This window comes from Odocoileus virginianus, chromosome 23 (assembly GCF_023699985.2).
Source record: "Odocoileus virginianus isolate 20LAN1187 ecotype Illinois chromosome 23, Ovbor_1.2, whole genome shotgun sequence".
NCBI lineage: Eukaryota > Metazoa > Chordata > Mammalia > Artiodactyla > Cervidae > Odocoileus > Odocoileus virginianus.
In genome coordinates this window covers 41,366,199-41,387,200 of record NC_069696.1, presented here as the reverse complement: position 1 = coordinate 41,387,200, position 21,002 = coordinate 41,366,199, and the positions used below count along the sequence as shown (strand labels likewise).

The 21,002-nt window shown below is 41.5% G+C and overlaps 1 long non-coding RNA gene across 1 annotated transcript; it reads left to right on the top strand.

The window, feature by feature from the left end:
- Window positions 1-383: 383 nt before the first annotated feature.
- Window positions 384-17,268, top strand: LOC139030695 (uncharacterized). The gene is made up of 3 exons (XR_011483103.1): window positions 384-653; window positions 16,073-16,176; window positions 16,929-17,268. It is a non-coding gene; the product is annotated as an uncharacterized lncRNA (long non-coding RNA).
- The last annotated feature ends 3,734 nt before the right edge of the window (window positions 17,269-21,002 follow it).

The following is a 21,002-nucleotide window of genomic DNA, read 5'->3' as shown; positions in this document are numbered from 1 at the left end:
GGATGAATAGAGTGTGGTTGTCACTTACCCACAAGTGTCTGGCACACAGCGGGGGTTCAACAAATATTTGTTGAATATTGAATAAAGTCTGTTGAATCTCTCTTATTTATTCTCATATTATATGTTTCTCTCTTTGGAAGCATTTAGCCACAATAATGATTTCATTTACTTGGGTGTTTATTAGATCAATGTTTATCTTCCCAACTAGAGAAGCCAGGGTGAAGAGACCACATTTTCATTTGCTCACTGTTGTTTCCCAAGTGCATATTCTTTATGCTTAATAAATATTTGGTGGATAAATAAGCAGTGTCTTTATGAAGTATATGCTTGGCAAATACTGGACTCAGAAGCCTGACTGTTTCATTTGAGTGGAGGTCAGTGATCTTGCCTATGGCCATTTGAATGATCTCTTGATAAGGCCATGAGTTTTCTTTCTTCTCTCCTGCTCAGATGGTCAGAGACTGGCACGTTGGTATTTGGCCTCTTTTTTTCTCTTCTCCTGGAATGAAAAAGAGTCAAGCTTTATCAAATCAAGATCTGTCAACACTAAATGTAGTGATCCCAGCTGTCTGCCACTTCAACAAGAGAAGATCTATTATACAGAAGCAAAGGGGTACATTTTACAGTGAAAATAATGCACAAATCTTCTCTAGGTAATGCCTCCTGGGGTGTTCCCTTCCCTCTGGGGGGTCTTTCCCTTTGCTGTCACTCTTGTATGGTAAACTAGATCTTCTCTAGGACTTCTGCTGTGAAGCTGGAGAAGGGAATGAAAGGCTGGGGTCCTGTTGCTCAGGAAATCTACAGCATCCAGCTCAAACACTAGGGCCTGTCTCTCCTGAGGTTCTGTTGACATTTTTGCCGCAATAGGATGGGGTTCTCTGTCTTTTTCACCTTTTTTCTTCCCTCTCGTTCATCACTACTAATTTCCATAATGTGACACATTGAATTTATGCTCTGAAAGGTGATGAACATCAACACGCGAGGCTTTGTATCTTGTTGATTCTTGCTCTGCATCTTGGTGGGACTTGATAATGCAGATCCAGGGCATGCAGATGAGATGTCTGGCCTGAATGCAAAGGACCACATCAAAATGAAATATGGATACATGAAGAAAGTGGTAGAAAAGCAAGGAGGGGAATGGAGAGATCATGGACTTTCTGCTGTTCATGGAGCTATGAATTGGCGCTGAGTAGAAGGCGACTTGTATTCACCAGAATGCCTTCATTGGCAAGTGGCGAAAACTTAATTCAAAAAAATTAAGGAAAGGAAAAAAAGATGATTTTATTGAGCTGGATTACCAGAAAGTCCCAGTGGCAAAGAAAGAATTTAGACATGACAGGATGCAGACATTTGGAAAGTATCACCAGGAATCAGTCATTTTAGGCCCTGTTTTCTTTTTGAAAGTTTCATTCTCAGGCATGCTTTCTCCATGGGGTGGACAACCTGGCTGCTGGTGGTTTGAGGCTGAGCTCATAGAATTTCCAGATTTACAAATAAAAATATAGAAGGCTTAGTTAGACTCAAATCTCAGACAGCTAGTCCATATTTTAGTATAAGATATACTAATACTATGCAATATTTGAGATATGCATCCATGCACACTCAGTCACTTCAGTGGTATCCAACTCTTTGTGACTCTATGGATTGTAGCCCACCAGGTTCCTCTGTCTGTGGGACTCTCCAAAGAAGAATACTGGGCTGGGCTGCCATGCCCTCCTTCAGGGGATCTTCCCAACCCAGGGATTGAACCTGCATCTCTTATGTCTTCTGCATTGGCAGGCAGGTACTTTACCACTAGCACCACCTGGGAAGTCCATTTGGTTTACACTTGTATTAAAACATGTATTAGTTATTCGGTTCTTTATCTGGCAACCACACAGTGTCATTCATCATCTGCACAGCCAGTAACTTCAAAGAAAGAGCATGGTTTCCCCCTTTTACACAGTCTTATCTCCTTAAAATGGTTCTTTTTTTTTTTCATTTATTTTTATTAGTTGGAGGCTAATTACTTTACAATATTGTAGTGGTTTTTGTCATACATTGACATGAATCAGCCATGGATTTACATGTATTCCCCATCCCGATCCCCCCTCCCACCTCCCTCTCCACCTGATTCCTGTGGGTCTTCCCAGTGTACCAGGCCCAATCTGATTGGCCAGGCCAGGTCATACACTCATCCCTGTGGTTGCAGAGGTGGGTCCAGGTGATTAAAGATCCCAATGGGGAGAGGGAATACAGTCATCAATATGCGATAAACATCACTTTGTGCCAGGCCCCATTATAGGTGCTGGAGATTCAGCTGTGAAGAAGATAGAGAGACACCCTGGCTGGAAGGATTCTCAATTTTCTAGTTGACTATAGGAGTAGGCAACAATAATATGCTTATCAGTCAATAGGACAGCATTATGTACTGAAAAGTGTTATGAAGGTGATAAGATACTGTGGTGGAAGTGTCTGGGGCTGTTGTGGGTTGATATGTGTCTCTCACAAACAGATATATCGAAGTCCTAATACCCAGTACTTATGAATGTGATGTTATTTGGAAACAGGATCTTTGCAGATGTACTCAAATTGAGATGAGTTCATGTGTTTTAAGGTGGTCCCTAATCCAATGAGTGATGTCCTATGAAATTTTATTCCCATTCTAAACCCACATGGACTAGCATTGTCTTTTGGAATCATTTTCAATCTGTCTTGGCTATACTTCTGAAAATGCTTTTGCCTTACAGACTGGTGTTCTGCCCAGGTTCTCTTGGCCTCTGACAATATCCTTGTCCATTCCTAGATTTGCTTTTACTGCCTGCTTCTGAGTGCTAATAGCCCATGGCCCAGGCCTGGCTCCTCAAATGAGCCAGGGCTGTGCAGTAAGCATTTAGAGCTGCAAGTTAGCATTGAGCAGGGGACAGATGAGCACTGAAGCATCCATTGTTTCTCTTAGGACTAAATAGCCTACAATTGCACAAAGGCTAAAATTGAAGGTCAGCATATAAGTAAGAAATATTGCTGACCTGCATCCATGAGGTTGATCCCATGACCTTGTCCTCACCAACATCACATTGCATCAACTGGCCCAGATTCATGGAGGAAACTCTTCTCTGATATTGAATAAGAATGATTTTTCCTTAAGCTAATGGTTCTCACATTTGAGCAAACAGCAGAATTATCTGGAGGGCTTGTTGTGGCACATGGTCCTGTTGTTCACCCTCAGAATCTGTGATTCAGTAGGTGATGGGTGGTACCTGAGAATGTGCATCTCTAACTAGTTCCCAGGCGGTGCTGAAGCTGCAGGTCTGGGGACCACACTTCCCACTGCCCTGAACTGACACAGAAAGAAGTTGAAGACCAAGAAAACTATCAAATTGATGGGGAGTAAGAGTGAAGACTTCTGGGAGGATGAGACTCAATCAGAAAGCACAAAATTAATATAGACAAGTCCTTGAGAAAGTTCTACTTTAGAAGACAGACTGGAGAGAAGAACTAAGAAGGGCTTTGTGGAGGAGACAATATTTGGATTGAAGATATGTAGGTGGAAGAAGATAAGGAAAGACATTTCAAGTGCTGAGATCAGAGTGGGTGAAGGCATGGAGGCAGAGAAGTGTGAGGGAACCACTGGAGGGTCCTTTAGTTTGGCTGGAAGAGTGGGTTTCACACATTTTGACCTCAAGACACTCTGACACTGTGCACTCAGGTGACACGCATTTTCTGTTACTCTTGTGTATATACATATTTACATTCCTCTGCAACAGACCTTCATAAAACAGTTACCCTTATGGAAACAGTGCACCTGGATTTTCTCTTCTATTCCACATAGTTCTGTAGCATAGGAGGCCATACAGCGTGGTGGTTAGGGATATGGCCTCTGCCCCCAGGTTGCCCGGGGTCAAGTTTGGCTTAGTTACCTTAGGCAACTTATTTAAACCCATGGGGTCCTAGTGTCCTCGTCTGTGAGTCTAATGTAAAGGATTTAGCACAGAGCCTGCTTTAAGGAAAAAGTGAAAGTGTTAGTCACTCTCTTGTGTCTGACTCTGTGACCCCATGGACTGTAGCCCACCAGGCTGCTCTGTCCATGGGATTTCTCAGGCAAGAATCCCGGAGTGGGTAGCCATTCCATTTTCCAGGGGATGAAGCCAAGTATTAATGCATATTTTCCATTTTGCTGTACACCTCATTAAAAATACTGATCATAATACACTTCATTGATTTTTAGGACCTCCTTTTTTTAGATGTTGATACCTCCCTTTTTTAAAATATTGATTTACTTGGCTATGCTGGGCCTTAGTTGTGACATGTGGGATCTAGTTCCCTGACCAAGGATTGAACCCAGGCCCCCTGCATTGGGAGTTCAAAGGGTTAGCCACTGGACCACCAGGGACATCCCGTAGGGCCTTCTTAATAAGCCATTGCCAGCAGCTTGAAGAACCTGGAATAAAAGTGTGTCAATGAGGGTAAGGCAGAAGGGTAGACATGGTGGTTTGGATCCATAGCAGGGACTCTGGATTTTGGTCACTGAACAGCCAGGAGCCACTAAAGGTTTGTTTAAACACAGTAATATGATGAAAACTGTTTTGAAGACCATGAAGCTGGCTGTAGTAGGAAAGTTATGTAAGAGTGAAGACAGATGGGAGTGGAGTGAAGGTAGATGTGGTCCAGGCAAGAGGCATATGGAACCTGTTGATTAAAAAAAGTACGCACAACCTATAAGTTGAGAGTTAGGTTTTATTCAGTGTGAATATTAGGACTCAAGCCTGGGAGATAGTATCTCAGGTGACCCTGAGAAAGCAGACTCTGAGAAGGCAGGGAAGGAGCTGGTGAAAGAACCAGGCTATATACAAGTTTGTAGCAAGGGGCAGGTAATCTGAATACTAAAAGATTACTGTTCATTAAGAGAAAACTAAATCTCTCACATGAAGAGATTTAGCGATCTTCTATGTATGGGAAGATGCAAGTGTCTGGGCTTGCTGAAATAATTTCTTTCATATGCATCTAGCTATCTGGGGCCAATCTTGCCTTATTTTTTCACATAATAATTCGTTGTTTACTGTAGGAGATGGTGAATGTGGCAGATCACCACCTATCACATCTGCCCAGCTCCTCAGCCCTTACTGGGTAGGAAGTTCAGTTCAGTTCAGTAGCTCAGTCATGTCCAACTCTTTGCAGCTCCATGGATTGCAGCACACCAGGCTCCCCTGTCCATCACCAACTCCGGGACCTTGCTCAAACTCATGTCCATCGAGTCAGTGATGCCATCCAACCATCTTATCCTCTGTTGTCCCTTTCTCCTCCTGCTTCAATCTTTCCCAGCATCAGGGTCTTTTCCAATGAGCCCGTTCTTCGAATCAGGTGGCCAAAGTACTGGAGTTTCAGCTTCAGCATCAGTCCTTTCAATGAATGTTCAGGACTGATTTCCTTTAGGATGGACTGGTTGGATCTCCTTTCAGTCCAAGGGACTCTCAAGAATCTTCTCCAACACCACAGTTCAAAAGCATCAGTTCTTCTGTGCTCAGCTTTCCTTATAGTCCAACTCTCACATCCATATATAACCACTGGAAAAACCATAGCTTTGACTATAGATGGACCTTTGTTGACAAAGTAATGTCTCTGCTTTTTAATATGCTATCTAGATTGGTCATAACTTTTCTTCGAAGGAGCAAGTGTCTTTTAATTTCATGGCTGCAGTCACCATCTCCTGTGATTTTGGAGCCCCCCCCCAAAATAAATTTTGTCACTGTTTCTATTGTTTCCCCATCTATTTTCCATGAAGTGATGGGACCAGATGCCATGACCTTAGTTTTCTGAATGTTGAGTTTTAAGCCAACTTTTTCACTCTTCTCTTTCACTTTCATCAAAAGGCTCTTTAGATCTTCATTGCCTTCTGCCATAAGTGTGGTATCATCTGCATATCTGAGGTAATTGATATTTCTCCTGGCAATCTTGATTCCAGGTTGTGCTTCATCCAGTCCAGCATTTCTCATAATGTACTCTGCATATAAGTTAAATAAACATGGTGACAATACACAGCCTTGATGTACTCCTTTCCTAATTTGGAACCAGTCTGTTGTTCCATGTCCAGTTCTAACTGTTCCTTCATGACCTGCATACAGATTTCTCAGGAGGCAGGTCAGGTGTCTGGTAGTCCCATCTCTTTAAGAATTTTCCAGAGCTTGTGTGATCCACACAGTCAAAGGCTTTGGCATAGTCAATAAAACAGAAATAGATGTTTTTCTGATTTTTTTGATGATCCAACAGATGTTGGCAAATTGATCTCTGGTTCCTCTGTCTTTTCCAAATCTACCTTGAACATCTGGAAGTTCATGGTTCACATACTGTTGAAGCCTGGATTGAAGAATTTTGAGCATTACTTTACTAGCATATTAGATGAGTGCAGTTGTGTGGTAGTTTGAGCTTTCTTTGGCATTGCCTTTCTTAGGGATTGGAATGAAAACTGACCTTTTCTAGTCCTGTGGCCACTGCTGAGTTTTCCAAATTTTCTAGTATATTGAGCATGTCACTTTCAAAGCATCATCTTTTAGGATCTGAAATAGCTCAAGCAGAATTGCATTACCTCCACTAGCTTTGTTCATAGTGATGCTTCCTAAGGCCCACTTGACTTTGCATTTCAGGATGTTGATGTCTGGCTCTAGATGAGTGATCACACCATCATGATTATCTGGGTCGTGAAGATCTTTTTTGCATAGTTCTTCTGTGTATTCTTGCCACCTCTTCTTCATATCTTCTGCTTCTGTTTGGTACATACCATTTCTGTCCTTTATTGTGCCCATCTTTGCATGAAATGTTCCCTTGGTATCTCTGATTTTCTTGCCTCGATCTCTAGTCTTTCCCATTCTATTGTTTTCCTCTGTTTCTTTGCACTGATCACTGAGGAAGGCTTTCTTTTCTCTCCTTGCTGTTCTTTGGAACTCTGCATTCAAATGGGCATATCCTTCCTTTTCTCCTTTGCCTTTCACTTCTCTTATTTTCACAGCTATTTATAAGGCCTCCTTAGACAACCATTTTGCATTTCTTTTTCTTGAGGATGGTCTTGATCCCTGCCTCTTGTACAATGTAATGAACCTCTGTCCATAGTTCTTCAGACACTCTATCAGATCTAATCCCTTGAATCTATTTCTCACTTCCACTGTATAGTCATAAGGGATTTGAGTTAGGTCATACCTGAATGGTCTAGTGGTTTTCCCTACTTTCTTCAATTTAAGTCTGAATTTGGCAATAAGGAGTTCATGATCTGAGCCACAGTCAGCTCCTGGTCTTGTTTTTGCTGATTGTATAGAGCTTCTCTATCTTTGGCTGCAAAGAATTCAATCAATCTGATTTCAGTGTTGACCATCTGGTGATGTCCATGTGTAGAGTCTTCTCTTGTGTTGTTGGAAGAGGGTGTTTGCTATGACCAGTGCATTCTCTTGGCAAAACTCTATTAGTCTTTGCCCTGGGTCATTATGTATTCCAAGGCCAAATTTGCCTGTTACTCCAGGTATTTCTTGACTTTTTACTTTTCCATTCCAGCCCCCTATAATGAAAAGGACATCTTTTGGGGGTGTTAGTTCTAGAAGGTCTTGTAGGTCTTCATAGAACTGTTCAACTTCTTCAGAATTGCTGGTCAGGGCGTAGACTTGGATTATTGTGATATTGAATGGTTTGCCTTGGAAACGAACAGAGATCATTCTGTCATTTTTGAGACTGCATCCAAGTACTGCATTTCGGACTCTTGTTGACTATGATGGCTACTCCATTTCTTTTAAGGGGTTCTTGCCCACAGTAGTAGACAGAATGATCATCAGAGTTAAATTCACCGATTCCAGTCCATGTTAGTTTGCTGATTCTTAGAATGTTCATGTTTAGTCCTGCCATCTCCTGTTTGACCACTTCCAATTTGCCTTGATTCATGGACCTAACATTCCAGGTCCGATGAATTATTGCTCTTTACAGCATCGGACTTTACTTCCATACCAGTCACATCCACAGCTGAGTGTTGTTTTTTTTTTGATTCCACCTCTTCATTCTTTCTGGAGTTATTTCTCCACTGATCTCCAGTAGCATATTGGGCACCTACCGACCTGGGGAGTTCATCTCTCAGTGTCCTGTCTTTTTGCCTTTCATACTGTTCATGGGGTTCTCAAGGCAAGAATACTGAAGTGGTTGCCATTGCCTTCTCCAGTGGGGAGGAAGTAGCTGCGGAAGAAGTAGCTGATGGCTTCCAAACAGCTGACTTTGTTTCACCTGGGCTCGGAAACTTGCATTTAGAAAAGGCTTGTTTACTGGTAGAAATAGAGCAGAAAACATTTCATTTCATAACCTCTGTGAGGATGGAGCAGTGGGAATGAGGGGAGGGAAGGAATATCAGCTCCAGGGACCACACTGGGGATCTTGACCATCAAAGTTCTTTAGAGTTGGCAAGCAAACCAGTGCTCTCTTGTATCTTCCCCAACATGAAGCCAGCATTTGAAGACTTACCTTCTCCTTGTCACCCCAACTAAGGACTTAAGTTAGGGGAGTTAGCTTCCTCTGGATGAAAACAGAATGGGAAGGAAGTCTAACCTAGAGAGAGAGCTCTTTTTAGCCCTTTCAGGGCTAATCTTGGGTCCACTTCTCAGCAGGTCCTCAGAGCTGGCAGCTGTATTCAAATGAGATAAAATTCCTCAAAGGCCCTGGAAAGTAACTGATATATCTCTGGATGCTGAGGAATAATCCTCAGCGATTAAAGCAGCATCTGTGACCAAACCTTCACAAAAGATCTTAAGTCTGAATTCAAGTTGCTAATTAGATCCTTGTTTATAATGTTAGATTCTTTCAGAGGCTTAGTGGGGGGTAGGGAATGTGAGCGGAGGATGGGGGTTAATACATAAGAAAGTCAGTAATTAATCTTCTCTAAGGCTTAATCACACCCTGACAATTTATATGTTGATATGAGTTTCAAGTTGGTCTTTTCAGGAGCCTGTGATGGGGTGAATGGAGTCAACCCTGAATTTAGGCGGTGAGGCATAATGCATTTATTCCAGGGAGCTGTTCTGTGTGCTATGCATTCAGCAGTGGATTGTATCAGATGTTTCTGGAAACTTTACAGAGGTAAGGCTTGGGGGATTTAGAGATGGAGGGCTTTTCCAAAGTTGCCTGGCTAGCCAATGGTTACAAATATCTTGATCTTCCTGGCTGGCAAGTCAGCTGCTCATATTATGAACTTCTCTCTGAGAGGATTGTGGATCTAAATATAGAAGAATGTGGAACTAAATCACACAGAATTTTGAGTATGGAGTGTGTTATCCAGGTGCAGTGTTGTTTCCTGCCATGAATGTTAGGATCTGTCATCCACATTCTGTTTTCTGCTTGATGGTGTCTTTCCCATTTTATAATCCTATCACATCACATTGTAGGGTACCACACTGCATCACAGCTCTTTCTATTTCATTCCTTTCTATAACATATCATCTCTGCCCATCCCATTGCATTCAGTTTCATTCCATTCCAGACCATTATAACCCATCTCATCCTATCCAATCTCATCCAATCCCATTCCTTCCCATCCCATCTTATTCCTCTTTCTTGCATCCATTTCCATCCTGTGCCTCCCCATTTATTCTTACCTCATTCCATTCCAGACAACGTGACTGAATTAGGAAGCATCATGATGAATGGAAAGATTATAGGGCTGATAGCTAGGAAAGAGCCTTCCAGTCTCTGTCATCCCATTTAATTATGTAAGACCTTAACAAGTTCACTTCCCTTCTCTGCGTTTCTCAATTTTGCCTCTGAAATGTGAGAGATTTTGGTTTAATCTGTGTTTTCAATCCTGGCAGCATGTTAGAATCACTTGAAGAACTTCAAAGAACTATAGAACCTCTCCCTTCCTCAACTTTTCCTCCAATCCCATGTATTTGAATTTAGTCACTCCCTTGGACTGCAAGGAGATCAAACCAGTCAATCCTAAAGGAAGTCAACCCTGATATTCATTGGAAGGAAGGAGTGATGCTGAAACTGAAGCTCCAATACTTTGGCCACCTGATGCGAAGAGCCGACTCATGGGAAAAGGCCCCAATGCTGGGAAAGATTGAAGGCAGGAGGAAAATGGGATGACAAAGGATGAGATGGTTGGATGGCATCACTGACTTGATGAACATGAGTTTGAATAAGCTCCAGGAGTTGGTGATGGACAGGGAAACCTTGCATTCTGCAGTCCATGGGGTCGCAAGGAGTCGGACATGATTGAGCAACCGAACTGAACTGACTCAATGGAACTTGAGCAAACTCCAGGAGATAGTGGAGGACAGAGGAGCCTGGTGTGCTGCAGTCCCTTGGGTCACAAAGAGTCAAACATGACTTAGCTACTGAATAAAAACAATAATCCAAGGTAGGTCAGTGATTTTTTTTTTTTTTTTTAGTTTTTAATTTTTAACTTAAAAATTTTTTCTTATTAATTCAAGTCCTTTTTTTTTTTTAATCCAGACATCCTTGGTTTTTCCCTAATGTCCTTTTTCTGTTCCAATATCCCAGCCAGGATTCCATGTGACATTTAGTTGGCATGTCCCCTCAGATTCCTCCTGGTTGTGAGAGTTGCTCACACTTTATGACCTTAACACTCTGGGGAGTACTTTTCAGGTAGTCTGTAGAGTGTCCTTCATTTTATGTGTGACTGAGGGTTTTTCATGATTAGAGTGGAGTTGCAAGTTTTTCTTTTTCTTTTTTTAAAATTTTATTGGAGTATAATATCGGGAAAGGAGTACATCAAGGCTGTACATTGTCACCCTGCTTATTTAACTTACATGCAGAGTATATCATGCGAAATGCTGGGTTGGATGAAGCACAAGCTGGAATCAAGATTGCTGGGAGAAATATCAATAACCTCAGATATGCTGAGGACACCAACCTTATGGCAGAAAGCGAAGAAGAACTAAAGAGCCTGTTGATGAAAGTGAAAGAGGAGAGTGAAAAAGTTGACTTAAAACTGAACATTCAGAAAACTAAGATCATGGCATCCAGTCCCATCACTTCATGGCAAATAGATGAGGAAACAATGGAAACAGTGACAAACTTTATTTTGGGGGGGTTCCAAAATCACTGCAGATGGTGAATGCAGCCATGAAATTAAAAGACACTTGCTCCTTGGAAGGAAAGTTATGATCAACCTAGACAGCATATTAAAAAGCAGAGATATTACTTTGCCAACAAAGGTCCATCTAGTCAAAGCTATGGTTTTTCCAGTGGTCATGTATGGATGTGAGTTGGACTATAAGAAAACTGAGCACCAAAGAATTGATGCTTTGAATTGTGGTGTTGGAGAAGACTCTTGAGAGTCACTTGGACTTCATGGAGATCCAACCAGTCTACCCTAAAGGAAATCAGTCCTGAATATTCATTAGAAGAACTGATGCTGAAGCTGAAACTCCAATACTTTGGCCACCTGATGTGAAGAACTGACTCACTAGAGAAGACCCTGATGTTGGGAAAGATTGAAGGTGGAAGGAGAAGGGGACAATAGAGAATGAGATGTTTGGATGGCATTACCAACTCGATCGACATGAGTTTGAGTAAGCTCTGGGAGTTGGTGAGGGACAGGGAAGCCTGGCGTGCTGCAGTTCATGGGGTCGCAAAGAGTCGGACATGACTGAGCGACTGAACTAAACTGATAATTGATTTACAAGATTGTATTAGTTTTGGCTTTATAGCAAAATGAATCAGTTATACATATACATATGTCCACTTTTTTTGGGGGGTACTGAGATTTTTAAATAAGCCTTCCAGGATAAATCTAATCTACAGCCATGATTAAGAACCACTGGTTGAGATGACCACTAAGGTTTCATGATTATCTACTCAACAAACACTTATTATACATTAACCTCATACCTGGTATTATCCTAGAATCGGGGTAAATTCAAAATGAAATCTACAAAGATCTTGTTTACAAAGATCTTTTTTGTCAAGTGGACAAAGATGGAAATACTGTGTGGAAGATCACAAGTTCTAAAAGTGACTCTTCTAAGATGTGCAATTAAGAGGATATAAAATGTGTATTCGGGGCTATAGTCTTATTCTGTGTGTCTTTGGGCCAGTTGTTTAATCTCTGGGCTTTTCTCACCTTCAAAATGGAAAAGGGACTTGTTCTTCCCAGGAGATCTTGGGTTAGCTATGATGATAAACAAAGGGCTCCCACACCGATGTGGAGGATTTGAAATTTAATCCATGACTGGGTGGTATTGACAGTCCTCCAAAACACCATGAAGAAGTCACACATGTTATTTAAGACATCTCTCTGCTGTTTCCTCAGATGCTGTCCTAGTCTGGGTACTTAATCTCATGTACCTCACTGGCATCTTGCTGTGGGCAGGGTTTCTGTGGTCAATCCATTTCATTTGCACTGAAGATAGATGCTTTTGGCTCTGCTGGGACATCTTATTATAGCTAATATGAGAGACTTGTTGTCCAGCTCATGGATAAGCTCCATTATTTCAACATAATAAGAACAACTTATTATGCTCCTCAACTACTTGGTCAGATGGGCCAGTTGAAATAAATGCTTTTAACACTCATACTCTTAAGACTGAAGTGTATTTATTAGAGGAGTCACAAATAGCTAATTATCCCTCATCTCCAATTCTTGGATCCAAGGCATGACATTCACATGCATGAGGATGTCTCTCCAGGTATGGTTGCAGCTGTCATGTGACCGTAGTGAGCTTTCTCCAGACACTGACTTGTGTAGAAAAAAAAACAGAGTCAAGTCAGGTACACCTCATTATGGAAACAAGTAATGTACACCTCACGAGTCCCATCCGTGACCATATTCATCCACCTGTCTTCTTCTTACCTCTTTGTCAAATAGTGGGAACTTGCTTCTCACCCATCTACCCCAAATCTATACACTCAGAGGTACTTCATTTATTTATTTTATTTTAAACTTCTTATTTTGAAAGAGTTTCACACTGACATAAAAGTTGCAGGAAGAGTAAAAAGAAATGTTTTATAACCTCTGCTCAGATTGCCCAACTGTCAGCAGGCTTTATTATTTTATATCTATGCCTGTATCTCTGTGTCTACTTTTATATACCATTGGTTTTATCCTTCTGTGTGTGTGTGAAGGCCTCTCTCTCTTTCCCTCTCCATTGCTCCTTTACTCGCTCGCTCTCTGAATAGTTTCATTTGAGAGCTTGATGCCTTTTTACCCCCAAATACTTCAGTGTTTGTATCATTAAAAACAAAAACATTCTTTGCTACAACCAGAGTACAATGAGGCAGTAAAGGAGAAAGTGGTTTGTAAACTGTGATGAATAGAAAGATCTGAGGGGCCCTGATTGTGATAAGGATTATTTTCTCAGGTTTCACCAGGAAAAAGGATTTTAGGTGGTGACCAGGAGGGAGCCACCACAAGGTATTGCCTGGGGCTTTGCATCCCAGGGGAAAATTCCATTTCATTTTCCCTTTCCAGGTTCCTCGCTCACCTTTCCCTTGTCTGTGATCCTGGAAGCTCTAGTTCTTCCAGGAAGAATTCTCAGAATTTTGCCTTTGCTTTATCTCCTCCAACCCTAGGAGCTTGGCTAAGTCAGCAAATTTTTCAACCTTGCTACTTGCACTCGTGTCTGGGTTGTTAATATATATACCTGCCCTCTGTGCTGCTGGCCTCCAAGAGCCGTAGGGCATGAAAATATCAGCTTCTGTTCATGCAGAGAATTTCCTGTTAACTCCAATGCTGCATTAAAAAAAAATTCATTCTCAGAAACCTGCCAAGATTTTTCCAGCTTTTTCCAGCTTATCAACCTGATTCAAATGTCTTAGTGGTTATTTTGGCTTTTCTCACCCTGTATTTCCAAGATTGTTTAAAAAAAAAAAAATTTCCCTCGATTAAAAAGAAATCATTCTCAGGGCAGAAAATTTGGAAAGATCAGAAAAATATAAAGGGGAAAAAGAACTTCTTACATTTTAATTCCCTGAAGCATTTATTCTCAACTTGGGATATATGATTGCAGTTTGTCTGTCTTTTTTTCTTTTTCTACATTTCTAATAATCTATTCAGTATTTATAATTTTGAGGTTCCCCCCCCCCCCATAATTAGCTAATTCTGCCTTGCCTTCAAAATCCTGTTCGGTTCTCTGCTCATCATTGAAATTACCTGCTGATCCCAAGACTGTGGAAGATAAACACCAATCTTACCCCCACATCAAATGGAGCAGGGATTTGCTTGCTATGTCGGTTGATTTGTAAATGGCACAACAGAAGGCAGAATTCCAGGGAGTAGGCACTTAGAGATGAGATGTATTCTAGATAGAGTCCTTGCAACTTTATTTACTAGTTTTGTGATGCTGGGGGAAAGTTTTCTCAATGTACCGAGTCTCAGTTTATTTTATTGTGAAATAGGGATAATGCTGTCTATCTCTCAGAGTGATTGTGGGGATGAACGGACACAATGCATGTAGCTTTCTTTCTTTTTTTTTCTTAAAGTTCTCCAATTAAAAAAAATTTTTTTTTCCATTTATTTTTATTAGTTGGAGGCTAATTACTTTACAATATTGTAGTGGTTTTTGCCATACATTGACATGAATCAGTCATGTGACCCAGCAATCCCACTTCTGGGCATACACACTGAGGAAACCAGATCTGAAAGAGACACGTGCACCCCAGTGTTCATTGCAGCACTGTTTATAATAGCCAGGACATGGAGGCAACCTAGATGTCCATCAGCAGACGAATGGATGAGGAAGCTCTGGTACATATACACAATGGAATAGTACTCAGCCATTAAAAAGAATTCATTTGAATCAGTTCTAATGAGATGGATGAAACTGGAGCCCATTATACAGAGTGAAGTAAACCAGAAAGATAAAGACCAATACAGTATACTAATGCATATATATGGAATTTAGAAAGATGGTAACGATAACCCTATATGCATGTAGCTTTCTTAGCATATAGAATGCTCTCAGTTGGTGTTCAATAACCTTCCTTATCTGTTGAAGAAATCTCTTTTTTTTTCCCCTACCAGGGATCCCTCCCCCTTCTCCTTCTGACAGTGTCCTGATACTCCTCTGGGAAAGCTCTCCTAGCTTAGTCTATGTGGTTCAGGTAGAGCTGACTTCACCTCTTGCCCCAGGGAAGGGGACCTAGCCCTTGTGAGCTTGGCTATTCACAGCAGAGCTTCTTCCCTTTCAGCACAGCAGTTGGTTCACAATGCGTATTAAGAACTGAAGGTATGTGTCCCCCTCACCCCCCATCTCCAATTCATATGCTGGAGCTCTAACCTCCAACGTATTGGAATTTGTAGGTGGGGACTTTGAGAGGTCGTTAGGGTTAGATGAGGTCATGCTAGTGGGATCTCCATAACAAGATTAGTGTCCTTATAAGAAGAGAAACAGAAAGTGGGGCCCCCTCTCTCTGCCATATGAGGACACAATGAGATGGTGGCCATCTGCAAGCCTGGAAGAGGCTCTTACCAGAATATGGCCATACCAGCATCTTGACCTTGAACTCCCAGCCTCCAGAATCATGAGAAGCAAGTGACTGTTGTTTAAGCCTCCCAATCTATGGTACTTTGTTATAGCAGTCTGAGTAGACCAAATCAGGGGGCATGTGACCCAGTCGGGGCATCAGTAAGATGCAATATAGAGTTTCGTTGGGACTCTTGGAAAGGAGAACCTTTCTTTCCTCTTGCCTTGAGGCTGGGATCATGCAATCATGGAGCTTGCAAGAGCTTCTGCCATTTATCCCCACTCCTCCAACCAGTATGGAGAAGCATTGGCTGAAAATAAAGCCAATACAATGGAAAGCAGAGTTAAAGGACAGGGAGATTGATTTCTATTTATATTGTCTGACTAACTGTATCCAGCCTTGCTTAAAGCTAGAATACCCAACTCTGCCTTTGAATGAGCCACCAATAGCTACCCCTCCCTCCTTTCAAAGCAGAGCTGAGTTGGGTTCTGTCATTTGCAGTGGAAAGTGATTTGGCCAAGATATGCTTCTAGCCTTTTCAAGAATTGAAGGTCCTGCTACTGCTTTCCTCACATCAAGTTTACTTGTGTATCAGGAGTGGTCCATTCAGAAGGCTCCTAATGTCAAATGGTTACTATTCACACAGGGCACCTTTCAGCCTGGATCTGAATGCACAACTTCAGCAAATGGGGGACATACATACCGAAGGCTTGACAAACCACAGTTTAAGTTAACTTCTGATGGCTAGGGGTAACAAAAGTTAATGAAGATCAATGTGGAGTGTGACATCTTCTTAGTTATTCCTAATTAGTACTGAAGCAACCCTTTTATTTATTGAGTACCCCCCCCTTATTTTTTTTTCTGTCTTGCTCAAGCAATCCAGTGACTGGTGCACATCTCTTCTGTTTCATTTTTAAAACTTATACTTTTGTAATTAGAGCAAACATGCTCAGAAAAATAATGAGAATGTAACTTTGCTTGTTCTGATAAAACCCCGTGATGATATGTGTATTTCTAATCAGAGCCATGTTTCAGAGCCATTCAATCCCTTCTTATATGAAGTTGACTAATTATATAGAAGTTACTTTTCATAGTTACAGTACTATTTATATGTTATTCTTATGAACTCATATCAAGTCTTCCAAACTTTATTTTATATCTTTATATACAACCGATACAATTTTATCAAAAAGGATTTTAAATCTAGATATGTAGTAGTTTAGGAATAAGACATTTGAGGGTGGCTATAATTAATAGCATAAAACCTAAGTGATGATTAAATAACACCCACCTTTAGCCCATTAAGGAGTTGTTGTTGTTACTGGTTCAGCTGCTGAATAATGTTGTCAAAGACTATGCATTTTCTGTCCTTCTGCTTCACTATCCTTAGTACATTGGCTTTTGCCAATTATAATTATATGATTACAATATCATAATTATAATAATATATAATTATAATAATATATAATTATAATACAATAATAATTATTATTACCTAATAGATGCAAGATGACTGCTGCTGTGCCAGATACCACATCAATATCCAAGGACAAAGAAGGAGATAAGGAGCAGCTTCAGAGGTCTCTCTAACCAGAAAAGCAAAACCTTTCTGAAAAGTTCCAGGCACACTTTCCTCTTTACCCCTTGGGAAGAAACAGACAGGTAGCAGGGAAAAAGGCTAAGAGCAATCACAATTTATCAATTGGAGATGGCATGATTTTGCCCAGCATAAAGTCGAGTTCTGTTAGAAAGGAAGAAGGAAGAAGGAAGAAGGATGGCTGGTGGGTAAGCAACTAACAGTATCTGCCACAGGTCTCTATTCCTGAATAAATAAGTTCCACTTTTATTGGACAAAATGCATATGTTGTATATATTCTTTTATCTTCTTGTATATAAATATACAAATAAATATTTGAAAGTGAAAGTGAAGTCACTCAGTCATGTCTGACTCTTTGTGACCTCAAGGACTGTCGCCTACCAGGCTCCTCTGTCCATGGGATTTCCAGGCAAGAGTATTGGAGTGGGTTGCCATTTCCTTCTCCAGGGGATCTTCCTGACCCAGGGATCGAACCCAGGTCTCCCGCATTGTAGGCAGATGCTTTACCATCTGAGCTGCCAGGGAGATATACAAATAAATATTTAGAAATGAATTAGCACACAGGTAAAGTATTTAGACTACTGCCTATTAGTAGGCATATAAAGATTTGCTATCTTTTTTATCATTCAGGTATCTATAGGTTTATATGTATATTCAGACAATTTCTAAAAGTATTCTCTACTGCCTTCAATAATTACCAGCATCTCTTTAACTCCTGGGATACAAATGGGCAACAGGGAGAAATAAACCATGCTGGAAGCCAGCTGTGTCCATCATTGATTGCCAGCAATGCCCTTTGTGTGGTGATAGACTGACTCTTCAGACACACGTGTGGGCCTCTGCGGTGAGTGGCGGGGGGTGAGTCTCTACTGTGGGTACTAGGATGTAACGCCTGTCTTCTGCTCATTTCCTGTATCACAACTCTCACACCTTGGCTAAGAAAGTCTCCTCACTAGTGACCAGCTCTCTGCTCCCGGCTCATGGCTATTTCTGCAGTATCTGCTGACAGGAGCCCCTCCCTCTTTCCCACATCTGTGAGAGTGCAGTCTTCTACGCTACTTCTTCCTCTTAGCCCTGGCATTGCTTCCCCGCTGTCTTCTCTCTCTGCTCAAACAGGCATGGAACAGGGGAAATCAGGAAATATGATGTATACCCAACAACTCACCAAAGGTTGAAGTGTCCCCAGCCTTTACTGGGGGTGCCCGCAACATCTTCCTTTCATGTCTTGGAAGAAGGGGCCATCTTCTCTTTCCCCTGCGAGAAGAGAGGAGCAAAACCATACTGACGCCTGTGAAGAAGACTCTGCTGGTGTCTGGAATCTCATCTTTCTCCTAGTGATCTGCTCTTACAGAAGAGAGATTTGGGGGTTCAGCCTCCCCTAGACACCCTGAGGGAGGGTCTTCTCAGTTTTCTTTAGCATATGGGCTACTCAACACCACCTCACCATTTGCTAATTCTGGGTCAACAGTAAAAATTGCATTTGAGATCCTGCTACTCTTGTTACTTTAACCTAATTAGAAATTATATAAGTTGATAAAATGTGCATGTAAAAGGAAATAGAGCAGCGTTCCCATAAAAATAAAGTTAAATTAATTGGAAAAATCGGAAAAGGCAAGTCATTTAAAAAATGCTGTTCCATCAGGTGTACGTGAGGCAATAGTAAGTGGTTGGAAAATAGTAGTAAAAACAGAAAATGACTCTTCACTCTGATTGCTTCACGTGGGTCTCTATACTCTCATTCCATTTTAAAGGATTTGAAACTAAAAATTGAAACATAAAGGCAGTTTCTACAAGAAGACTGTGTTTGCTTGGTTGTTCAGTTGTATCCTACTCTTTGTGAGTCCATGGATTGTAGCCCACCGTCTCCTCTAGTCCATGGGACTTTTTCAGGCAAGAATACTACAGTGGGTTGCCACTTCCCTCTCCAGGGGATCTTCCCAACCCAGGGATCAAACCCGCATCTCCTGTGACCCTTGCATTGCAGGTGGATTCTTTCCCCACTGAGCCACTGGGGAAGCCACAAGAAGATTGTTGTTGTGTTATTGCTCAGTCACCAAGTCATGTCCTACTCTTCCAGACCCCATGTGCTGCAGCACGCCAGGCTCCCTGTCCCTCACCATCTCCTGGAGTTTGCCCAAGTTCGCGTGAATTGAATCGGTGATGCCATCCAACCATCTCATCCTCTGTCACCCCCTTCTCCTTCTACCTTCAATCTCTCCCAACATCAGGGTCCTTCCCAGTGAAGAAGACTGGGGGTATCCAATCTGCAGGATGATGTGGAAAAAAGATATGGGCCCTCTGGAAAAAGGCAGACACGTGTTCATGAATATGTTTTAGGTGGAAACAAAATTTTTAAGATGTGCATCTTTCAAAGATTTATCTTCCTTAACCATCTTTTCAACTAGCTGGTTCTAATTGCTCTGGATTAGGGCTTTTGCAGCAGTTCCCCAGCTGCCTGTCTCCAGGAGCCCTTGTAGACAATCTCCAGCCTGTGAAGAATGTCAAGCAGCTTCCTACCTTTCTCAGAAAGGCCCCTCCCCTCCTTTCCCAGACCATCATCCTTCTCTAGCAATGATCAAGTTTCCAGACTCCTTTTGCATCTCAGGATTCTTGCATATATTTCTGTTCCTGGGTGAGGGCAGGCAGAAAACCATGGAGGTGAAGTGGGTTTAGGGAAAGACTTGAGAACCATTTGCCATGGGTCCCTTCTTGACTCGTTTATCCCCCTGTTTTCCTTCAGTAGTCTGGAGTAGTTTTTTTTTTTTTTTTTAATCAGATACCCTGTCCCTCAAGGGTTAATATTCTCACAAAAGTCCTCCCTGAAGGCTATATATAAGATTCAGTTTTTCACAATGCTTGTGTGTCTCTCTTGCTCCATATAAACCTTTTTTTTATTAACTTTGGATGTACTTTGCCCAATTATGGCTTTGAAGTAATTAGATTTTATCTACTAATTGGAGGGAACAGGAGACAGACAGTCCTGCTATGTGTCTACCTACTAACCTAGATATCTAACTGTATGTAAGTGTGTTTATTTGTCCACCAATCTTCTAGAAAGCATTGTGCCTGGCACACAGTAAATGCCTGATAACGGCGCACTGTGATTGTTAATGATCATTGATAGTATTATTGATTGATAACAAGTTATCATGTTAACAATAATAACCATCATTGTAACTAATGTTGTTAACAGTGTTATCAACTGTTATCAACTGGTTGATAGTTAATGTTCACACCTGGTGTGTGTGTGTGTGTGTGTGTGTGTGTGTGTGTGTGTGTGTGTGACTCAGTCGTGTCCAGCTCTTTGTGACCCCGTGGCTTGAGGAAAGAGTGATGTTTGTGTGTGTGTGCTCAGTTGCTCGTTATATCTGACTCTTTGCCAGGCTCCTCTGTCGATGAGATCTCCGAGGCAAGAATATTGGATTGGGTTGTCATTTCCTTCTTTAGAGGATCTTCCTAACCCAGGGGTCGAGCCAGGTCTCCTGCATCGTAGGCAGATTCTTTGCCATTTGAGCCACCAGGGAAGCCCTTCTACCTGATACTCCTGTCCAATCTGCTACTGGGACTCTGTGGGTTTTGTCTTCTGGCTGACATCAGTTTCTGATGTCTTCTTGCCTTTCACTCTTTTCCTGTCCGAGTCCCTAACTCCAGTCCTGCTCTGGTCTCCATGATTCATATTTATCCTCATCTTGGATCCTCCAAGAAAGTTCCATTTCTCTGCTTTTCCCTGAATCTGGGTAAAAAATAATAAACACAACTGCCCTTTCTGCCCCATTCCTCCATTCTTCTACCCTTTAGCCCAGTAAGAAGTTTTGAGACAAACTAAAGTTTCAAAACTTCAAAAAGATTAAAAAAAAAGACAACCCATACATCTGTGTCAAGTATTAATGACAGGGTCCACCTGGAGAGGCTATTGGCCATGTTTGGATGTGGCAAGGGTATTTCTGACAGTAGAAAATTGAAATAAGCTTTGCCCAAT